This window comes from Hemitrygon akajei, chromosome 25, assembly GCF_048418815.1.
Source record: "Hemitrygon akajei chromosome 25, sHemAka1.3, whole genome shotgun sequence".
Taxonomy (NCBI): Eukaryota; Metazoa; Chordata; class Chondrichthyes; order Myliobatiformes; family Dasyatidae; genus Hemitrygon; species Hemitrygon akajei.
Genome location: NC_133148.1, coordinates 13,590,893 through 13,605,608, shown reverse-complemented (window position 1 = coordinate 13,605,608; position 14,716 = coordinate 13,590,893). Strand labels below are relative to the sequence as shown.

The 14,716-nt window shown below is 36.3% G+C and overlaps 1 protein-coding gene across 1 annotated transcript in view; it reads right to left on the bottom strand.

Moving 5' to 3' along the window:
- LOC140716172 (uncharacterized) overlaps positions 1 to 14,716 on the bottom strand; it is a 69,965-nt gene that overhangs the window by 34,975 nt on the left and 20,274 nt on the right. The gene's annotated exons all lie outside the window — the stretch shown is intronic.

Here is a 14,716-nt window from a genome sequence, read left to right as displayed (position 1 = left end):
TATTATGGCATTCATTTAGGGTATTCTGGCTTTGGAGGAGGCAGAGTTCACATACATCTGAATGATCCTGGTATTAAAGTTGATTAAGCTAGCTATAAGAGAAAACTATGAAGGGTATTACAGACTTTCATTGCTGTCCTAAACATGAGCAGCATAATGGGCAGTAAGTTAACTAAGAAAGCGCAAATTACTGTATCAGGTTCATGGAGCAAGCGAGGTCCTAGTCACCAAGAACATAACAAATAGCAGCAGTAAGCCGATTGTTCCTTTTTGTGTTCTTTGCCATGTGACAAATCATGACAGATTTCTAAGCTTAGTCCCACATATCTCTTAATTCCCTTCATACCTAAAGACCTATCAATCTGTCTTGAACATACTTAAATGACTGAGTCTGCAAAGTGCTCTTGGGTGGAGAACTCTGGGTGAAGAAATTTCTTTTCATACTAGTCATGAATGACCAATATGCTTTTGGTAACACTGTGATCCGAGCATTGTCTGCCGAGATTGAATGTTTTCCCTGTAACTCTGTAGGCTGCTCTAGTTTCCATCTACATCACAAACACACAGAGGTTAGTAGATATATTGGCCATGGTAAATTTTCCTTGGTGTGTAAGTGACTAGTAGAATCTGGGGGAATTGATGAGACAGTGGGGAGAATAAAATGAACTATTACTGTAGGATTAGTGTAAACAGGTGGCTCACAATCATCACAGATTTGTGCAGCCAAGTGTCTGTTTCTGTGTTATATCTTGATAAGTTTAATACTTTTTGTTGTGTTAATACATGCAAATACATTAGACATGGGTGTATGGCGTAAAATGTTTGAAAATGACAGCGTTTAGAGGTCATAATGAGATAGCAGGAAATTCCAAAAATGTGTGATGAGTGGGCAGACCAGATTTCATAAAGAGAGATGTACTTTGGACAAAAGAATCAAGAGATACTAAAGGGAATAAATTGTAAATTTCAATAGCGTGCACTCTCAAGCCTTCTCTTGATGCACATGTACAAGTATCCTCAAAAGCTGTTAGACATATGAAAAGAGTAGCCAGTAAATTATGTTGGATTACAGGATTCATAAACAGAGGCATAGGGTATAAAAGCAGGGAGGTTATGCTGAACCTCAAAATACATTGTGCCCAAATCTGGTTGGCACACTTAAGAACAATATGAAGGCTCTACCAAGGATGCAGGAAAGCAATAGGAGTGAGGAACTCCTGCAACATAGTTACACTGGAAAAAGGGCTCGCTCTCTGATGAAAAAAGATAGTTGAGGGGATTTGATGCTGACGATCTAGATGTACACTTGTTACACAAAAAGATATTAATCCCTTGAGCAGCAATTCAAAAGCCAAGAGACACAGATTTTTGTATTCTACGCATAAGCAACAAGCGAGATGTGGGGACTGTTAAATCTTAGAATAAGGACTTGGGATTCAATAGGCATGATAAGATGCAGTAGTTTCAAGAATATTAATTAGACATAAATAATCTGTGGACATGTGGGGATTAAACAGAGGAATGGCACCAAGTGGAATAAGAGCTGGCAGACACTGTAGTCCAAATTCTGTCTTCCCAGGATAAAACCCCAGTGACTACACTGAGGCACTAGCTTGACCAGTAGTCTGTCAGTGTTATATTTGTTCGGTTCTTCCCTGACTGTGTCCATTTCCTCCGGGTTCTCTGGTTTCCTCCTACGAAGTATTGTGGAGTGGTAGGTTATCTGACTATTACAAGTTGCCCCTAGTATGTAAAGAAAGGAAGAATTTGAGAAGAGTTGATTAAAAATGTGAGGAGAATAAAAAAAATAGGTTTATTGTAGAGTTAGTGTAAATGGATGGTTGGCTTGGATTCAGTGGGCAGCAGGACATGTTTCTCTGCCGTATTCTCTGATTCCATTGCACGTGATCACATCACTATGACAACACATTAACAAGAGTACTTGTAGAGAGCAGCTTCTACACAGTACAAAACTAAGCATTTGGTGAGCAGGAGCACAGCATTATCTCCTTGCTTTTATATTCTGTAACAGGTGCCTGGAACTTGACTAACTTTCAAAGTAAATTGTTGAACCAGAGTCTGCGTTGCAGGTTTCACGATATTCTGGAGAAAGAAAGTTACTGGTCACGTTTCTCCCCCCAGGAGTTTTGGAACATGCTGTTCTCCAAACAGCACTAGGATACTATAGCGAGTGTGGATAAGAGAGAAGCTTGCAGGGAGGATGACTTAAGCAAGTAGTATAGGGACATTTAACTCAGCAAAGGAGGGGAAATAGTGTATTTAACAGTATAGTTAGGGGCAGGTTCTCCAACCTTCTCATTCCCCTCACTCCATCTTCCTCTCATCTCATTGCCCAAGAAAAAGAAGTCCTAATGCAAGGATACTAATCAAAATGTCAACAATTCCTTTCCGCCCACAGATCCTGCTCAACCCACTGCATTCCTCCAGTGGATTGTTTGCTGTTGTTAGTTAGGAAAACAGTTATTTTCATTTGCAGCGGAGATCATAAACCATAAAGTTAGTGTTGGATGCATAATGCCTGGGGTAATGTGTCTGAGGGACCAAAATAATAACTATTTGGATAGACATGGACTGATTAAGGACAGTCAGCATGGTTTTGTGCATGGCAAGTCATGTCTTACCCAATCTTAGAGTTCTTTGAGAAAGTTATCAGGGAAGTTGATGAAGGCAAGACTGTGGATATTGTCTATATGGACTTTAGTAAGGCATTTAACAAGGACAACTGCATGGGAGGTTGGTGAAGAAAGTTTAGTCACTCTGCATTCAAGATAAGGTAGTAAACTGGATTAGACTTGGGCTTTGAGGCAGAAATCTGAGTGGTAGTAGATGGTTGCATCTTTGACGAGTGGAGTGCCACAGGGATCAGAGCTGTGTCCACTGTTGTTTCTCACCTGTATCAATGAGCTGGATGATAAATTTGGTTAACTGGATCAGCAAATTTGCAGATGATACCAAGATTTATGGTGTAGTGGACACTAAGGAAGGCCATCACGCTTGGATTGGGATCGGGACCTGCTGGAAAAATGGGCTGAGAAATGGTAAATGGAATTTAATGGCAGCCAAATGTGAGGTGTTGCACTGTAATAGGATCACCCATGGTAGGTCTCATACAGTGAACAGTAAGGCACCGAGGAGTGTGGTAGAACAAAGGGATCTGGGAATACAGTACAGGTCTATAATTTGTTGAAAGTGGCATCACCGGTAGATAACATCATAAAGAAAGCTTTTGGCACATTGGCCTTCATAAATCAAAGTACTGAGTAGGGGAGATAGGATGTTATGTTGAAATTGTTTAAGACATTAGGCCTCACCAATTTGGAATATTGGACTATTATGTGCAGTTTCAGTCATCTAACTACAGGAAAGATGTAAATAAGGTTGAAAGAGTACAAAGAAAATTTACAAGGATGTTGCTGGGACTGGAGGACCTGAGTTATAAGTTAAGACTGAATAGGTTAGGATTTTATTCCTTGGAACGTAGAAGAAAAGAAGATTTGATAAAGGTGTACAAAATTATGAGGGGTATAGATAGGGTAAATGCAAGCAGGCTTTTACCACAAAGGTTGAGTGGGACAACAACCAGAGGTCACGGGTTAAGGGTGAAAGGTGAAAAGTTTAAGAAAAATGAGGGTAAACTCCTTCACTCAGAGGGTTGTGAGATTGTGAAATGAGTTTCCAGCATAGGTGGAGAATGCAAGCTCGATTTCACCCCATTTAAGAGTAGTTTGAAAAGGTACATGGATGATAGGAACATTGAGGGCTATGGTCCCAGTGCAGGTCGATGGGACTGGGCAGTTAGGCATAGACTAGATGGGCTGATGGGACTGTTCCTGCGCTTTATTTTTCTACTATTCTATGACTCGCAAGAGGAGAAGGATCTGAGCATCACAGACCATGAAACACTGAAAACGTTTCAGTGAGAATTAGAGACTAAGTTAACAAGCAAAATCAAAATGAGTAATCATTTCTGGGTTATTATCTCAATTGTGTACAGAATAAGCCAGCAGTAACTGGACAGTTAGAAAAATCATAACTCAGAGTCAACTTGATGTTATTAACAGCTTACTGTTTGACAAATTCATTAACGTCCTTCAAAATAAAACTAGCAGTGAATCAATGTAAAAGCAAGCAGAGTGCTTACAATGAACACTTCCAATATGACAAAGTCTTAAGATGCTCTTCTGATAGTCATTGTCATTGCTATTGCAGTGCCCTGAGCATTTCAATAGGACAGTCACCCCTAATCAGAAACTCTTACGAACGATAAAAATGAGGCTGCAAAAATAGGTCAGAGGCATGGTATTCTACACCATGCTCCTCCTTAATAATCCAGAATTCCCTTAGTCTACAAATAAAAAGGGCAACAAGATAATTTGCTGGATGACAGCAAACTAACAGCCTAAGGCTTGACATGATGCATACCAAAGCAGCCCACTTGATGGGCACCTCATCCACGTAGAAAATGCACTGCAGTTACTTGCCAAAGCTACTCTGATATTACCCCTCATAGAATCAGAGTAATGGAAGCAAGCTCTTTGGTCCAACCCATCCATGCCAAGCCAGAGTGCCCATGTAAGCTCATCCTAATTTCATATCACAAAAAAGAAAATCGAGGTCTCAAGAGGGCGCTTATGGAGTTTTAGGCTTCGCTCCAATCCTTTTACTTTTTTCTACCTACAAACACTCCCTAACTGACCTGTTTATACCTATTCTAAAGGGGTTCATACTTATGAAATCTTTTTCAACTGTTTGAATCATTTTCAACTCGTTAAAATGTCTAAACCACGAGAACCTAAGGAATCGAAACAGACGAAAGAACCGATAACTTTGGAAGCAATGGCGAAACTTATGGACGAGAGACTTGAAAAACTGAAGAATAAATTAACCCCAAAGCTTCCTGCGCTTGATGAAATTTTAAAGACAGTCGATGCAAAACTTCAATCACTTGCACTGGATTTACAACAACAAGCAGCAAGAATTTTAGTTCTTGAAGATGCCACTCGCCAGAGAGATCGCAAAATTGAAACTCTGCAACAACAGCAAGTTTCGACTGCTCAACTGCTGGATCGTTATAAATCTAAAATCACTGATCTTGAAAATCGGTCTCGAAGACAAAATCTCCGGATAATTGGGCTTCCGGAAAATTTTGAGAACAGTGATCTGACTGCATTTTTCTCTAAATTTTTAATGGACGTCTTTGGCTCAGAAGTACTGGATACCCCTCTAATAATCGACCGTGCACATCGCATTTCTCGTTTTCAACCAGCTTCAGGTACGAAACCGCGACTAGTGATCCTCCGGATTCATTATCCTCATACCAAAGAACGTTTGATTCGGGGTGCCCGGAAAAAGGGTATGATCAGCTTTAAAAATTTTAAATTTCGTATTCTGGAAGACTATAGTCCCGAAGTTATAAGGGCAAGAATGGCTTTTAAATCGGTTATGTCGGAAATTCATCAGAAAGGCTACAAACAAATGCTGTTATTTCCAGCACAATTGAGTTACTCTCCAAGATGGGACTTATCGGCTGTTCAAATCTCCAGCGGATGCTCAAAGATTCCATGAAGAATAGTACTTTTTTTTTACTACGAGCTGACTAATATATTGTAATTTTACTATTTGTATTTAATTTTCTTTTCTTTATGCTAACAATTAGCCTATAGATTTGGATCTTTTATAATTTGATGATTTTTGTGTGATGGCTAATAGTCCATTTCTTACACACGGTAAAGGTCCGTTTTTTTTTTGGTTTATCCTGAGTTTGTTCTTTTTATATTATTATTTTGTTAGTTTTGAAAGTAACTCATTAGGTTCTTCTTTTAAGTTCATATACATTTTTTTTATATTTTTAACGCTTAAATATTAAGGTTTTTTTAAAATAAAAAACTTTTCTAAGATGTCATTTCTTTTCCCCAAAAGACCTTAGTGCTTGGATACATCACAGCCGTTTGGATATGTCTGAATAAGTGTAAGGACTTCCTTTTAAAATACTAATACAATATTATCCATTTATGGGTTTTAATGTTTTAGTTTTTTTCTTTTAACCCTTTTGTTTTATATAAAACACTAATTTTATAGTTTAATCTTTGTTATATTAACCCTTTCTTAAAATATGGGTGGTTTGTATCTTTTTTTTTACTTTTTTGTTTGAGTTGCCGTCTTGAGACCTGGGGCTAAAATTAGCTTTGGATTGCCTGTTTGCCTCTTTTTGGCTTTTTTCCTGGGGTTTTGAGGGTGGAGGGAAGGGGACTTTTCTTTTTGCTTGCTTCACGCTTAGTTTTATTTCATGGGCTGACTTAAAACTACAAAAATGGTTGCAGTGTCATGACTTCCGGTTCCTCCTTGAACTTACTTCCCTCTTCCGGATTCACGAGGTCATCTTTTGTTTAACCTTATATGTTAATTGTAATAAATATTGGCAATACGGATAAGATTATTAATTTTGTTTCTTGGAATACTAATGGTTTAAATCATCTGAACAAACGGAAAAAAGTATTCAAAGTATTCCACAGAATGAATGCTAATATTATCTTTGTACAAGAGACTCATGTGAGGAAGGTGGATAGTCAACATTTTTTTAGGATTTGGGAAGGCCAACAGTATCACTCGAATTCCCAAGCCAAAGTAAGAGGCGTTTCCATTTTTATAGATTCTTCAACCTCTTTTATACACTATGAAACAATTTTGGACCCACAAGGTAGATTTTTGCTTATTACTGGTTCACTTTTTAATCAAAAAGTTGTTTTAGTTAATGTTTATGCTCCGAATACTGATTGTCCTGAATTTTTTAAGTGTTTATTTACATCCTTTCCTAATTTTAATCAGTACATGCTGATAATGCGTGGGGATTTTAACTGTTGCTTAAACCCTTCGATGGATAGATCTAAGCCCACCCAAGCTCTTCCGAATAAATCGGCCTCTCTTATTAATTCCTTTATGGTTGATTCCGGAATCTCTGAAATTTGACGTTTTTTACACCCCAATGACAAAGAATTTTCATACTTTTCCCATGTTTATCATAATTATTCAAGAATTGACTACTTATTTATTGATCATCATTTACTTACAGATGTTATTGATTGTAAATATGATTCTATTACCATTTCTGATCATGCACCTTTGAAGCTATCTATTAAGACAATGGATTCATCTTCTAATGCTAAATCTTGGAGGTTCAACTCTATTTTATTGCAGGACCCAGACTTTCTTAATTTTATTAAACAACAAATTGATTTGTTTTTCTCAACAAATTTTACAGAAGAGATCTCTAGTGGAACATTATGGGACACCTTTAAAGCATTTATTCGTGGACAGATTATTTCATACTCTGCTGGAGTTAGGAAACAAACTAATTCAGAAATATTAACATTGGTTGATAAAATTAAAGCAATTCATAAGATTTATTCAGTGACCCCTAGCAAAGAACTTTATAAAGAAAGAGTTGAACTTCAAATGGAGCATAGTTTGTTATTATCTTCTTTGATTGAAAATAAGTTAATTAAATCTAGAACCCAGTTTTATGTACATGGAGATAAATCTGGCAAATTATTAGCTAATCAGTTGAAAATTGCTTCAGTTAAACGACAAATTACTAAGATTCGTAAGCGAGATGGCCCTTTGATGATTGATCATAAAGAGATAAATAAAGCCTTTCAAGATTTTTATAATTTTTTATATCAATCAGAATTTGTTGAGGATTCTTCTATAATGGATAAATTTTTAAGAAAATTGAATATCCCAAAATTAACTACGGAAGACAGTGTACTTCTAGATGCACCTATTACGGAAACCAAAATAAAAGAGGCTATTTTTTCCAATGAATTCAGGTAAAGCCCCTGGTCCGGATGGTTATACTGCAGAATTTTTTTAAATCCTTTTCCTCTATACTCTCTCCTTGGCTTTATAAAATTTTTAAAGATGTGTTAACTGTAGGTAAATTGCCACAATCTTTTTATGATGCCTCTATTTCTCTAATTCTTAAAAAAGATAAAGACCCCACTGAATGTGCATCCTATCGGCCTATATCTTTGCTGAATACGGACTTTACGATTTTTAGTAAAATTTTGGCCACTAGATTAGAAAATATATTAACTCGAATTATCTCTGAAGATCAGACTGGATTTATTAAAAATTGTTATTCATCTTTTAACATCAGAAAATTGATTAATATTATTTATACTCCTTCATCCAAAATACCAGAATGTGTCATTTCTTTAGATGCTGAAAAAGCATTTGATAGAGTTGAATGGCCATATTTATTTAATACGTTGCAGCATTTTAATTTTAGTTCGAAATTTATATCATGAATTAAGTTAATATATTATAAACCTTTGGCTTTGGTTTTCACCAATAATCAAAGATCTCCTTTTTTTCCAGTTATTCCATGGCACGAGACAAGGCTGTGCTTTAAGTCCTTTACTATTTGACATTGTTTTGGAACCTTTAGCTATCGCCATTCGTGAATCACCTAATATTTTGGGTATTACCTGTGGGGAAGGGACTTGTAAGTTATCATTATATGCTGATGATTTGTTACTATACATATCTGACCCTGAGAAATCTATTCCTGCTATCTCGTCCTTGATTGCTCAGTTTAGTAGCTTTTCTGGTTACAAACTGAATTTTAATAAGTGTGAATTATTTCTATTAAATATGCAAGTTCCAGTTTATAAACACTTACCATTTAAAGTTGTCACAGATCATTTTACTTATTTGGGTATTGAAATTACCAAGAAACATAAGGATTTATTTAAAGTTAATTTTTTACCTTTAATTGACCAAATTAAGCAACTTGTTACCAGGTGGTCCCCATTATCTTTGTCATTGGTTGGTCGAATTAATGCTATTAAGATGATAGTGTTACCCAAAATTTTATATTTATTCCAAGCACTACCAATTTTTATTCCTAAATCTTTTTTTGATATTATTGACTCTAAAATATCTTTGTATCTGTGGCAGAATAAAAATCCTAGACTAAGCAAAAAATATTTACAGAAGCCTAAGGAGGAGAGTGGTTTGGCTTTGCCAAACCTGAGATTTTACTATTGGGCAGTCAATATTCGATACTTAATATTTTGGACACAAGAATTGATTATAGCATCTTGCCCACAATGGGTAAATTTGAAATGTAAATCTGTACAAGACTTTTCATTGTTTTCAATTTTAGGATCTTCACTTCCTTTTTCTTTATCTAAATTGAATAAACAAATAACTAATCCCATAGTTAAACATACATTGCGAATATGGTTTCAATTTCGTAAATTTTTTGGCTTGGATAAGTTTATCTTATCAAGCCCTATTATATGTAACTTTTTTTTTCGACCCTCTTTTACGGATCAAGCCTTTGAATTATGGAAAACAAAAGGTATAACATGTTTTCATGATCTATTTTTAGATAATAGTTTTATGTCCTTTGAACAGCTATCTAATAAATATAATTCACCTAAAACTCTTTTTTTTTTAGATATTTGCAAGTTAGAAATTTCTTGAATAATATGTTAGTCTTTTCCGAAATTATGTCCAATGGATATTACGGAAAAAATTTTAGCTCTGAATCCTTGCCAGAAGGGTTTAGTAGCCACCATTTATAATATGATCATGAAAATATAGCCAGAAGTATTAGAAAAAATTAAGAAGGAATGGGGAAAAAGAACTTCATTGTCTTATACCCACTGAGCAGTGGGAGGAAATTTTACAATTAGTCAATTCCTCTTCTATTTGTGCTAAACATGCCCTAATACAATTTAAGGTTGTACATAGGGCTCACATGTCCAAGTATAAACTTTAAAAAAAAACTTTAATTGTGTTTTCAAGTAGTTACAGAATAAAAGTGTATGAAAAAGAAAATGTATGTTACCCATCCCCCCCTCCCCTTAACCCCTCCCCCCTAACATCCCTATAGAAAAAAAAAGAAGAAAGAAAGAAAAAGAAGGAATGCCTGGACATTGGAAGATCCCCACATGCTCCATGGAGTTCGTAATAACTTTAGTATATATATTTATTTATTTAATTCCCCAAGTAACCAATTATTTCATCTTCGGAGCACCTATATATTTAATCCTATCTTTTGTAAATAAGGGCGCCAAATTTTCAAAAATGTTTCATATTTATCTCTTAAATTATAAGTAATTTTTTAAAGTGGAATACAGCCATAAATTTCTTTCTTACAACAATCTATACTTAAATATGTATCCGATTTCCAAGTAACTGCAATAGCCTTTTTGGCTACTGCCAATGCAATTTTTATAAATTCTTTCTGATATTTATTCAATTTGGATATCGGTTTCATCCCTTCAATATCACCTAGTAAAAGTAATATTGGATTATGTGGAAGTTGTATTCCAATAATTTGTTCCAATAAAACTCTTAAATTTGTCCAAAAAGGTTGAATTTTAGAACAAGACCAAGTAGAATGTAAAAAAGTACCAATTTCTTGGTTACATCGGAAACACTGATCAGATAAATTTGGGTTTAATTTATTTATTTTTTGTGGTGTAATATATAATTGATGTAAAAAATTGTATTGCACTAATCTTAATCAGACATTTATTGTATTTGTCATACTCTCAAGACATAGTCTTGACCAATTTTAATATTCAAGTCACTTTCCCATTTTTGTCTTGACTTATGGACTCCTTGTTTAATTGCCAGTTTTTGAATCAAATTATACATACAAGAGATAATTTTTTTAATCTTTCCTTTTTGAATTAAAGTTTCTATTTCATTGGATTTCGGTAATAACATTGTTTGACCTAATTTTTCTCTTAAATAAGCCCTTAGTTGAAAGTAACAGAAAAGAGTGTTGTTTGATATTCTTTAATTGATTGAATGACATTAATATGCCTCCTTCAAAACAATCTCCTATATATCTAATCCCTTTTTGAAATCAATTATATAAAAGTTGATTATCCATTGTAAAAGGAATAAGTCTATTTGAATTAAAGATCTCTTTGCTAATAAGGATTTCTTTGTCTCATCGTCAACATTTATTCCATAAGTCAATCAAATGTTTTAATATAGGAGATTCTTTTCCCGTATCCATTTAGATTCCCATTTATATATAAAATCTTCTGGTGTGTTTTCTCCTATTTTATCTAGTTCTATTCTAATCCATGCCGGTTTATCTTTTCTCAAAAAAAGATGCAATAAATCTAAGTTGATTTGCTTTACGATAATTCTTAAAATTTGGAAGTTGTAACCCTCCTAGCTCAAATTTCCATGTCAATTTTTCCAACGATATTCTTGACATCTTACCTTTCCAAACTTGCTTGATTTTACTCTCATGTTAATCCAACCTGAGACAGATGTCATTCTGAAGTAGCTTCATTGACCCACATGTTTTGGTCTTGCCCTTGTTTGCAAAATTATTGGAAAGATATTTTCGGTATTATTTCAACAGTTCTGAATATCAATTTCCAACCGCATCCTATTACTGCAATTTTTGGTTTACCAATGGTGGATAATATTTGTTTATCCCCCTCAGCTCGACAGATGAGTGCATTTGTTACATTAATGGCTAGAAGATCTATCCTATTGAACTATATTTCAGTGGTTTTCTCAAACTATCTCTTGTTTGAGCTTAGAAAAAATTATACGCGTTGTCTTTGATTCTTCAGTTAAATTTGAAGAAACTTGGAGCCCATTTATCCAACATTTTCATATCAGTTAAACTGACTTTTCCTAAACCCTGCTTCTATTATCCTTAATTATTTGGATGGAGATGCGGAGTTATTGACGCTACTGTGTATATATGACATAATGCAATGGCCCATGTTGGTTAGGTTTTTTTTTTTCTTTTCTTTTTTGGGGTTTTTTTTCTTCTTATTTACTCCCTTTTTTCATAATTACTATGAGTTTGGGAGGTTATTATATATGAATGTATACTTAACCTATTAATTATGTACTTTCAAACTCTCTGTATGAAATCCAAGCAACACACACAAAATGCTGGAGGAACTCACAGGCCAGGCAACATCTATGGAAAAAAGTACAGACAACATTTCGGGCCCAGACCCTTTGGCAGGACTGAGGATAGTCTTGCTAGGACATTTTCTTCTATGATGTTAGTAATATTTTTATTACTGAGAACACTGGGGCCAGCTGCGCTCTCCTTCTTGATCAGTCACAAGAGGAATGAGGTAGGGCACATAGAAATGCCACTGACCACAAGTCATACCCATACTCCACACTATCCCAACTTGGAAACAGTCACTGGTCACTTTATTAGCTACCTCCTGTAGCTAAAAATGTGGCCACTAAGTGTATGTTGTCATTCTTTCAGCGCTGCTGACATTAAATCATGGTAGCCTCTGGCCAACAGCATTGACCATAAGACTGTAAGACACAGAAGAACCAGGCCATTCAGCACATCAAGTCTGCTCGGCCATTACATCATGGCTGATTCCAGATCCCACTCACCCTATACACCTGCCTTCTCATCATATCCTTTAATGCCCTGAAAATCAGGAAACTATCAATTTCCACTTTAAATATACTCATAGACTTGGCCTCCACCGCAGTCCATGGCAGAACATTCCACAGATCCACTACTCTCAGGCTAAAAAAGCATCTCCTTACCTCTTCTGAAAGCTCATCCCTCAGTTTTGAGACTGAGTTCTGAATATCACAACCATAGGAAACATCCTCTCCACATTCCACATCCGCCTTATCTAGTCCTTTCAACATTCAGTAGGATTCAATGAGATCCCCCCCACATTCTTCTAAATTCCAGTAAGTACAGGACCAAATCGGCCAAAACTCATATGTTAACCCTCTCATTCCTAGAATCATCTTCGTGAACCTCCTCTGGACTTTCTCTCCAATGACAACACATCCTTTCTGAGATAAGGGGCCCAAAACTGTTGACAATACTCCAAGTGTGCCCTAATGTCTTATAAAGCCTCAACATGAGCTCTTTGTTTTTATATTCTATTCTCCTTGAAATAATTACTAACATTGCATTTGCCTTCTTTACCACAGACTCAATATGTGAATTAACCTTCCGAGAGTCCGAAGTCCAAAGTCCCTCTGCACTTCTGATATTTGAATCTTCTCTCCTTTTAGATAATAGTCTGCACTATTGTTCCTTTTACCGAAATTCATTATCATACATTTTCCAACACTGTATTCCATCTGCCATTTTTTGCCCATTCTTCCATTGTTCCAATTTGTCTCAGTCTTACTACAATCACAATGCTTCCTCAGCATTACCTAGCTCTCCACCTACCTTTGTATCAGCTGCAAACTTTCACAAAGCCATCAATTCCATTATCCAAATCATGTGAATATGTGAAAAGTAGCTGTCTCAATAGTAACTCCTGAGGAACATCACTAGTCAATGTCGGCCAACCAGAATAGGCCCCCTTTATTCCCACTCATGGCCTCCTGCCTATCAGCCATTCCCCTAGGCATGCCAGTATCTTTTTGGTAACGCTATAGGATTTTATCTTGTTAGCAGCCTTGTATGTGGCACCTTATCAAATGGCTTCTGAAAATCCAAGTGAATGACATCCAATGCCTCTCCTTTGTCCACCCTGCTTCTTACTTCCTTGAAGAACTCTAACAGATCTCTCAGGCAAGACTCCCCTTTACAGAAACCATGCTGACTTTGACTTATTTTATCATTAGTTTCCCAAGTACACCGAAATCTCACCATTAGTCATAGACTCCAACAGTTTCCCAACCAGAGGTTAGGCCAACTAGCCTGTAATTTTCTTTCTTTTGCCTTCCTCCTTTCTTAAAGTAGAGTGACCGTTGCAATTTGCCAGTCCTCCAGGACCATGCCAGAATCAAGTGATTCTTAAAAGATCATAACCAATGCATCCGTTATCTCTTCAGCAACTTCTCTCTGGACTCTGGTACATAATGCATCTGGCCCAGGTAACATCCACCTTAAGACCTTTGAGTTTGTTTAGCACTCTTTCCTTTGTAATAGCAATGACATTCACTCCTGCTCCCTGACACTCATGGTCCTCTGACACACTGCATCTTCCACACTGAAGACTGATGCAAAGTACTCATTCAGTTCATCTGCTATTTCTTTGTCCCCAATTACTATCTCAGCAGCATCATTTTCCAGTGGTCTAATATCAACTCCCACCTCCCCTTTACTCTTTCTAATACTGAGAAAAACTTTGAGCGTCCTGCTTTATATTATTGGCTATTTCAGATTTCATCTTTTCCCTTCGTACAACTTTTTAGTTGCCTTTTGATGGATTTTAAAAGCTTCCCCAACATCCAACTTCCCACTCAGTTTTGCTACATTATATGCCCTTTCCTTGACTTTTATGCAGTCCTTAACTTCCCTTGTCAGCCACGGTTGCCTATCCCTGCCATTTGAGAACAACTTCTTCTGTAGACTTACCTATCTTACATCTTGTGAACCATACCCAGAAACTCAGCCATTTCTGCTCTGCCGACATCCCCGCTAGTATCCTCCTCCAATCCTGGGCAAGCTCCTCTCTCATGCCTCTGTAATTCCCTTTATTCCCATGTGTTACTGATACTTCTCCTTCTCAAGAGAAATGAATTCAATCATATTATGATCACTGCCTTCTCAGGATTCCTTTATGTTAAGCTCCCTTATAAGATTTGGGTTACACAACACCCAATCTAAGATAGCCTTTCCCCGGAAGGCTCAAGCACAAGCTACTCTAAAAAACCATCGCATAGACGTTCAAAATGTGATCTTGTGATC